Source organism: Lygodium microphyllum, chromosome 28, assembly GCF_053477565.2.
Source record: "Lygodium microphyllum isolate KBCC chromosome 28, Lygodium_microphyllum_v1.1.10, whole genome shotgun sequence".
Lineage (NCBI taxonomy): Eukaryota > Viridiplantae > Streptophyta > Polypodiopsida > Schizaeales > Lygodiaceae > Lygodium > Lygodium microphyllum.
Genome location: NC_141162.1, coordinates 17,265,197 through 17,275,094, shown reverse-complemented (window position 1 = coordinate 17,275,094; position 9,898 = coordinate 17,265,197).

Sequence of the window (9,898 nt, the reverse complement as noted above, 5' to 3'; positions counted from 1 at the left end):
GAAGCCTGATTGGCAAGAGCAAGAGAAGACAAGGAAAAACACAACCAAGCAAGTTATAAAGTTGCAAAAACTTGCTACAAATTTTGAATCTGATCAAGTTGATGATGTGGGGGATTCAAGTGTGCTAAAACCTGAACTGCAGGAGCAATTTCTTGAATATTAGAAGCATGTTCCTGAACAGTAGAATCGGTTTCCTAATGATCATGAACTATTTTCTGATAGCACAGTTTGCTGAAAAATTATAGCAAGGAGGTTCAGAATAGTTATTTGAAGCTTTAGCAAAGTGTTCCTTGCATTCAACCTTGGAGCAAATTTTGGACTTGATACCAAGATTTAAAGAGAAGTTGCTAATGAAGATTAGGCAAAAGCAACAAGGAAGTCCTTGAAAGTACAACAGTTCAAGATCAAGCAGTTCTTGACTGTCAGGCACAGTTATACCAACTCAACAAAGACGTTGTGGATTACCAAGTGCCTACTATTCAAGTTGAGTATGCAAGAAGCAAACATGATTACGTCCTATTGGATGGAGGTTCATGAGTTAATATACTCCCTGAGCATACATATTTCTCAACCAAGCAAGAAGAGCTATTGCCAGTTCCATTTCACCTTAAGATGGCAAATCAGAGAAGGTTAAAGCCCTTGGGTGTTTTACGAAATCAACAAATTCGAGTGGCTAGTCTAAAGTTCAAGGTGAGTTTTGTTGTGTTGAGAATGTCAGAGATTGAGACTCTTACACAATGCTTTTGGGAAGACCATGGTTCAAATTGGCTAAACTCAAGCAGGATTGGGTAAATGATTATGTGTGTATCTCAAGAGGATGTAACGAAATTAGAATATCCACAGTTAATAAGGTTATGTTGAAGAGTTCCTCTAGACCTGTTGTAGCTCAAACTATTAATCTTGCAGATGAAGTAGAACATGATGAGGAGGAATTATTTCTGCAGGAAAATCCTTCTGTGGTTTTAGTGTTTGAAATAGATGTGGATAGTATCATACAAGAGTATTAAGAGCAGCCCAATGTGGCTGGAAATGCACTTTTGGAGTAGCAAACCATTCAGACTACAGTCCAAAATCAATCACGGAAAAATTCAAAAGGTCTTTCTTGAGATCAGGAGCATCTTGAATTTCAGGACAAATCTGGGGATGAGTAGAATAAATTAATTCAGGACCAAAGTACTACTCATACTAAAAATTTTCAACTAGAAGGACTTGAAAACAGCAAACTGGTATGGAAAGTTTTGGTGTACTTAAAGAGGAAGGGCAGAAAGCTATTATTCAGGTTGAATTAAGATATGAGCATACAATCAGAAGATCTGCAAGAGTAGTTGAAGATGAGGTTCAGGAGGTTAACCTGAATAGTGAAGGAAAGCCTAAACCTATCAAGGTTAGTATTTTTGTTGAAGACAATTTCAAGCAAGATTTGATTAAGTTGTGCAGAGAGTTCCAAGATATTTTTGCTTGGGATTATATGGATATGAAAAGATTTGACCCAACTGTGTGTCAGCATATGGTAAATTTAAAGAAAGATGCTAAGCCGATCGTTCAGAAGAGGTATAGAATGAATCCTAACTATGCTAAATAGGTCAAGGAAGAAATTGACAAGCTTTTGAGAGTTGGGTTTATCAAACCGGTTAATGAGGTTACTTGGTTATCCCCTATTTTTGTAGTGCCAAAGAAGAATGGGAAGATCAAAGTTTGTGTGGATTACAAGAAATTAAATGTAGCTACTATTACTGATCCCTTCCCAATTCCTTTTACTGATTCTCTCCTAGATTATGTGGCAGGCCATGAGATGTACAGTTTTTTAGATGGGTTTTCAGGATATAATCAAATCAAGATGCATCCAAAAGATATGGATAAGACAGTTTTTATCACAAAGTGGGGAGCTTATGTTAGTACAGTTATGAATTTTGGGTTGAAAAATGGACCGCCTGAGTTTTAGGGAGCTGCTCATAAAACATTTGAACCATACTTAACAACTTTTATGAGAGTAATCATTGGTTATTTTTCTGTTTTTGGTAGCAAACGCAAACATTTAAAACACCTTAGATTATGCTTTCAAAGATGCAGAATGTTTGGCATGTCATTAAACCCTTTTAAATCAGTGTTTGCTGCCAAAAGGGGTGTGCTATTAGGTCATATCATGTCTGAAGAGGGTATGAGTATAGATCCTAGAAAGATTGCAATTATTCAAAAGACTAAGGCCCTAAGTAATGTGTAGGAAATTATGCAGTTTGTGGGGCAAGTTAAGTGGCATAGCAGGTATTTGAGGTATCTGTCACATATTTTCTCTCCTCTTACAACTCTCACAAAGAAAGGGATGCAATTTCTGTGGAGGGAAGATCAGGAGAGAGCCTTCAACGTTTTGAAAAAGATGTTAGTTGTGGCTCCAATCTTGCAACCTCTAGCATGGGAATTTCCTTTCTATGTTTTTGTTGATGCATCTGATTTGGCAATGGGAGTTGTTCTTATGTAGGACAAAGTGCATGGCTAGTATAGACCAATTTATTATGCAAGCAAAAGATTGAGTGATGTTGAAAAGAACTATTCTGTTACTAAAAGAAAAGTACTTGGAATGGTCTTCTCGGTGCAAAAATTCAAACATTATTTATTGGGAAATCAAGTTGTTTTCCATGTGGATCATCAAGCACTATTGTTTTTTATTAATAAGCTTCAATTGACATGTAGATTGGCAAGATGGATGTTACTGCTGCAAGAGTTTGATTTTAAGATTACTCACACTCTCAAGAAAGAGCATGCCATTGTTGATTACCTGAGTAGATTGCAAACTGATGTCTGAAGTAGGGATTCATGATCAACTGCCTAATGATGTACTTTTTGAGGTTCATGTGCTTCATATTATGAACAGATGCTACATTTCTTGAAGTTAGGAGTTATGCCTGCACACCTTTCAGCCGATTAGAGAAGAAGGTTAGCATTGAAGAGTAGATCGTTTCAGGTGATTTCGAGCACACTGTATAGAAGGGGAGTTGATAATGTGCTGCAAAGGTGTATTCCTGAATTTGAGCAACCAGCAATTTTACATGAAGCCCATTCCGGACTTTCAAGAGGTCATTTCTCATGAGAGATAATAGGTAGGAAAATATTGCAGGCAGATCTATGGTGACCTATTGTGTTGAGAGATGCTCATCAATATGCTAAAGAGTGTTTGCAATGTCTCAAGGAAGGTCAATCCCTTGACAAGTATAAGATGCAAGATCATCATGTATTACCACTTGAGCCATTCCAGAAATGGGGGATTAATTTTTTTGGGCCCATCGAGCCTGCATCCAAAAGGATAGGTAATAGATATATTTTGGTTTGCACAGACTATGCTACAAAGTGGGTGGAAGCTCAAGCATTAAAGGATAATAAAGCAGCTAGTGTGGCTAGGTTTTTATATTAAAACATTATGACCAGATTTGGTTGTCCTATTGAGCTAATTAGTGATCATGGAAAGCATTTTTTGAATCAAGTTATTAAAGAGCTAACTATCAGGCATATGATTTTGCAGAAAAAATCTACTCTGTATCATCCTCAAGCTAATGGTTAAGCTGAAAGTTCCAATAAGATTTTACTTCGCATCTTGAAGAAAATTGTTGAAGATAACATGGAGGATTGGGATGTCAAACTTGATTCAACTCTATGGGCATTTAGGACTACATATAAGGTTACAACAAGGCTTACACCTTTCGGGCTTGTGTATGGGTTGGAGGTTGTGGTGCCCATGGAATATGTGGTACCAAGCCTGAGAATAGCAGCCACACATAATTTGGATCCTCAGGAATCAGTGTACCACAGATTAGGACAACTCTTGAAGTTAGAGGAGGATAGAGTTCTTGCTGCCTACATTTCAGGGATTACCCAGCAACATAGGCAAGTTTGGGTGAATAGACATATTAGAAAGAAAAATTTTCATGAAGGTGATTGGGTTGTGGTGTATAATTCTCAACTCTGTAAGTTTCCAGGTAAACTACAACTCCGTTTTGCAAGCCCATTTGTGATCTTTAAGGATGTTGGGCAGGGCACGTTTTTTCTTAAAGATTTGCAAGGCAAGGTGTTGCAGTTTGCAGTCAATGGATTTAGACTCAAAAGATTAATGCAATCTTATTATGCAAAGGTTAATTTGATTTTACCATTTTTTTTTCACTCAACTGTGACATGCAATGATAATATGGAGTGGTCTAAGTTGTGTCATATTGATATGACTACTAGCACGACAAGGTTCAAACACATAGAAGACTTGGATTTTAGTTTCAAGATGGAGAAGAAGAGTTCTTTTTTTGTTGCTTCTTATTTTTCTCCATCTTCTCGACCTACATTGGCAGCCATGACACATACTTCGCGTATATCCACCAAAGCACTGTCCAGGAAGAAAAGAGCTCGTGTGGAGGATGATGATGACACCAAGTATGATCCGCATGAGGAGGAGTGCTTAGGACAACTAGAAGTGGCATCAACACCGAGGTCTTCACCTAAGGTACTTGGTTCGAGTGTTGCATCTACACCTTTTGTAGATTCCGCTTTGGCATTGGATATTGAGCATGCACCTACAAAGGCATGGCTGGAAAGAATCGGTTTGTATCAATTTGCATGTCTTCCTTGGCAATCATGGGCCGTCAATATACATGTGTCAATGCAATTGGATATCTTGAGACAATCTCAGGGTAAAATTATAGGATGTCTTGAGCTTACTACAAGAGTGGTAAGCCATGTTTTTGCATTACCAATGAATGTAAACCCGACGTTGTGGAGATGTTCTAATGACCAAATGCATGAAGCATTCATAGATGTCACGTGTCCATGTAAGATTTATGTTATGAAGTGTATTTATGCTAATCACAAAATGCATCTTCGGTGGTTTATGGAGAAGTTCATGTTGTTTATTAAGACGGATTCCATAGCTCAAGAAACTTATGGTTTGATTTACTACGCTGAGAATGTGGGTATGCTGAATTGGGCTGGGGTATTGTATGATAGGTTAATGACAAAGATCAAAGTGCTTAAGACTAAAAAGTTTTTTCATAAATCTTGAATGGGTTGCTTCTTGGGAGCATTATATGAGGATGCTTTTAGGCAATATCCTGGTTTGACTATGGAGGATTTATTGACTTGGACACTTGATTCTATGTCTCAAGATGCAAGGCATGTTGATGAGGTGACAGAGGATACCAATAATCGGAACAATAATGATAATGTTGTTGATCTTTTTGGTGGAGATGAAGAGAGATTAACTATTTACAAAGATTCATTGCAAGCAGGTTATTAGGAGTCTTATGCAAGACAGGTTGCTATGAATTTTGTGAAAGATTATGGGAAGTCAATGTATGATGGGAAGGTGGAGCACTTGGATGCAAAGGTTAAGGTGGATGGGTTGAACTCTATAGGTAATATGGGGAAAAAGAAGCACAAGATTGGTAAGATCTGGCTCAGGGGTAAGTCCAAGGTGGATGAGCAACCACAACAGGTTTCAGTGGATGTTCCAATTGCTACTGTTAAGAAGGCTTTGCACAAAGACTTTGAGTATGTACATGTAGCTGATACTCCTTTGGTTTCGGGTGAGTTGGATACTGATATTTCTCAAGTTGCTAGACTTATGACTGATCTCATGAGTATGATGCACAAGATCATGGTTTATTTGAGACAGCAAGAAAGAGATCATTCGGGTATTGTAGCACAGGTTATGAGTTTGCAAGATCACTTGACTACTAAGAGGATGAGGCCTAAGGATTTGGCTCCGCAATTGAGGCAGAAAGTAGCAGATTATGATGCTATGTTTGCTAAGCATCATGAACAAGTTTTAGCATTGTAGCAGCAGATAGAGCATAAAAAAATTTTGGTGAATGTCTTTGAAAGATGGACTGAAGAATTGAAGTCTTAGTGTTCAAATAGTATGCATAATTTTATGGATATGTATGCACAGTTATAAGTTGATTATAAACTATTGATGAATAGGTTTGATCCTTTGACAAAAGTTGAGCTAAAAATTCTTCAAATTTTGGATGTGGATGTGGATGGGTCTGTAGTACTTAAATCTGAGTATGAAGAACTTCATGATGCTTTGCTTTTGGAAGTAAAATAGTCATGGCAAAGGGTTGCTCAAACTTTGGATGCTTTGGTTTCTCGTCCATTTGCTATGTTTAAGGATGTGTTTAGGGTAGAGCAATTGGTTGATAGTCATGGAAGTGAAGAGTTGTATAAGAAGACATCTATCCTTGAGGGCAAATGTCATGATTTGGAGATAAGATTGCAGGCGGCTATGGAAGCTAAGAGAAGTAGTGAGGATTATATTGCTACTTTGTTGCACGAGAAACATTTTGATGCCAGTGATAGCAGTGATATTGTGTAGTACGTAGTACATGAAGTGCATGATGAGTTCTAGGAGATAGAAGGAGTTGTACTTGTTGGACATGATGGTCAATCTTCTGGAGTGCAAATGTCATCTTGCAGAGATACCATTGTCTATATTCCTATTTATTTCTCGTTGCTCATAGTTTCATGTTGTTCTTTCTTTTTTTGAATAGTTGTACTTTGTCTATCTTTTTGATTGGCTTTAGAACTGCTTATGCAACTACACTAGAGAGCTTTCAGTATCCTAGAGGGGCTCTACTCACTGCTGCTCAGTGTGGCTTGTCAAGGGGTGCAAGGCCTCTAGTAGGGTATAAGTATGTTCTTTATGTCATCCAGTGTCTTACTTTACACTTGTGGGTTTGGGTCATGCCTGTGCCAAGGGCTGTGCCAGGTGTTAGGGGCACAAATCCCTAGGAATCAAATTCCATTAGTGATCTTAGTTTCTTACTTTCATATATGGATATAGTGGTTTGAGATTAGTCTATGTAATTGTGTATTTAAATGTCATGGGAAAGAATACATGTAGGCCAGACACTGATTCTGTTATGCAGGCATGAGTATTCCTAATATCAAGGGTATAGATTCTAATATACAGGAATGGATAGTGCCATGCTTTTATGGTTGCTATTGGTTGTTTTCAATGTTTAAGTGATGTTCTTCAAACGTATGAATCTCTGTTTCTATATTATGATATCATAAAAGGTTCTCAGTTATAAATGTTGAAGTGTGGACAGAGAATCTCTTTGTGTTTTACGTTCTTTATTCTATGTATTCTCTGCATTCTTACTAAGCATGCCTTAAACAAATAGCAACAGGCCTTTACAATTTGTGCACTCAAATGTTTGGGGACCTACACATAATGCATCACTTGGTGGGTCTTGATACTATGTGACATTTGTGGATGACTATAGTAGGTACACATGGATATACATCTTAAAGCATAAAGATGAGGTAGTGGACATCTTTATGGATTTTAAAGCTCATGCTAAAAAAGAGTGTTATGGATGACTATAGTAGGTACACATGGGTATACATCTTAAAGCGTAAAGATTACGTGTTGGAAAACTTTATGGATTTTAAAGCCCATGTTGAAGAAGAGCCTAACTATTATGTATCATGCTTACGATTTGACAAAAATTATGGAGAGTATGTCTCAAAGGAGTTTGATAGATACTTAGCAAAGCATGGGATTAAGAGGCAATTGACTTGTAGCTATACTCCATAGTAGAATGGAGTTGCTGAAAGAAAGAATAGGGTGATTATGGAAGCAACCAGAGCCATGTTAAATGAGAAGGATATGCCTTTTTTGTATTGGGTTGAAGTAGCACTTACGGTTGTCTATGTTATGAATAGAACACCTACAACACGAATAAATGAAAAGACACCTTGTAAGCAGCTATATGGCTACAAGCTTGACATATGACATTTGAAAGTATTTGGTAGTATTGCCTATGTTCATATTACGGATGACAAACGGAAGAAACTTGACCCTAAAGCAATGAAATGTGTTTTCATTGGATACTCATAGGAAAGAAAGGCATATAAGTATATTGTTCTGACTACACGAGAGATATTGCTCAACTATGATGTCATATTTGATGAGTTAGCATCTTGGTATGGTGCTAAGCATGCTACAGTATATGATGACACTTCACAAGGCATGTATGCTGAAAATGGACAGCAAGGCACTTCTTCTATCAATGGACCTATTCAAGATGTATCTGGTAGTGTAAGTCCTTGGAGAGGTAGGCTACATAGCCATGGGTCTCCATCCGCTAACATGGATATGTCAGTGGAAGGAGTGATACAAGAAAAGAGAAGGTTTTTGATATTGTTGCAAGTTCGTTGACTTCAAGATATGACTCTAGTGAGAGTCTTGATAGTGAGTTTGGCATACCTGTAGTGGTTATACTTGGAGTTAAGCAGAGATATGTACCACCTCATGAGAGAGTAGTTCACCTCCATTGCGGAGATCATAGAGAGAAAGGAAGCTTGTGGATAGGCTTACCTACAATGGATACTCAAGGAGACATTATGCATACATGACAGAAGTATTGAAATACAAAGAGCCTACATCTTTTGCAAAAGCAGGTATAAGGATGAGAACTGGTGCAAAGCTATGGATGATGAATATGAGCTTTGCCGAAAAATAGAACATGGGATTTGGTTGAGTTTCCTGAGGGAATAGTTCCTATTGGATGGAAGTGGGTCTATAAAGTAAAATGTAAGTTTGATGGCTCACTAGAAAGGTACAAATCCAGATTAGTAATGGAAGGATATGCCCAACAGTATGGGCTAGGTTATGAGGAAACCTTTAGTTTGGTTGCTAAGATGGCAACTGTATGGATTGTTATAGTATTGGCTGCATCGAAAGGATGAAATCTTTATCAAATGGACATTAAAAATGCCTTCTTAAATGGTGATTTGGAAGAAGAGGTTTATATGGATCAGCTAGAGGGCTATGTGCATCCCGATTATCCGTCATATGTATGCAGTTTGAAGAAAGCATTGTATACCTTAAAGCAAGCCCCATGAGCCTGGAATGCTAGGATTACTTCCTACTTGCAGACACTTGGATTTCAGCTAGGCAAAGCTAATCACAACCTATTTACTATGAAAACAAAGACAAGATATGTGATTTTGGTGCTCTATATAGATGATATGGTAATCACATGTAATGATATACATGGCATTGATATGTGTACACCTTGTGGGATATGGATGATACAAAAACAGTATGCACAAAATATGTTGGAGAAGTATGGCATGCTCGAATGCAAACCTGTGGACACACCACTAGAGCAAAAAGTAAAGTTGGATGTTGATATAGAAAATGTGATAGACAATGTGACTGTATAGATAGATGGTTGGTAGTCCAGTCTATCTCACTATCACTAGACCGGGGACTTGAGTTATGCAGTTGGTTTGATAAGCCAATTTATGCAGCAACCAAGGAAACCTCACCTAGATGCTGTGATGCAGATTTTGAGATATGTGAAGGGTACATTGTCTTATGGGCTGTTCTATGAGCATGGTAAGCCTGTTGAGCTTACAGGTTATTGTGATGCCGATTGGGCTAGCTGCATGTATGATAAAATATTGTTGGAGTAGTAAAAAACAACTTATTGTGGCTCTCTCAAGTACTGAAGTGGAATATAGGGGTGCAACATTGGTTGTGCTTGGCTGGTTAAGTTGATGAGTGACTTGGGGATTCGTGGTGTGGTTAAACTAGTCAAGCTATATTGTGATAACATGAGTAGTGTGCTCCTTGCAAGCAATCCAATTTATCATGCCATGTCAAAGCACATAGAGATACATTGCCATTTCATCACGAAAATGGTGCTTGGAGACAAGATAGACCTCATACATGTGAAGACTAAAGACCCAATGTCATATACCTTTACCAAATCCCTTGGTAGAGATAAGTTCACTCATTTTAGATTGTTGCTTGGGATACATGAAGTGATTTGAGCTTGAGGGAGAGTGTTGAGATATTCAAGCTCAGTCGAGATATGCAAGCTCATTCTATCTACTACCTATCGACTCT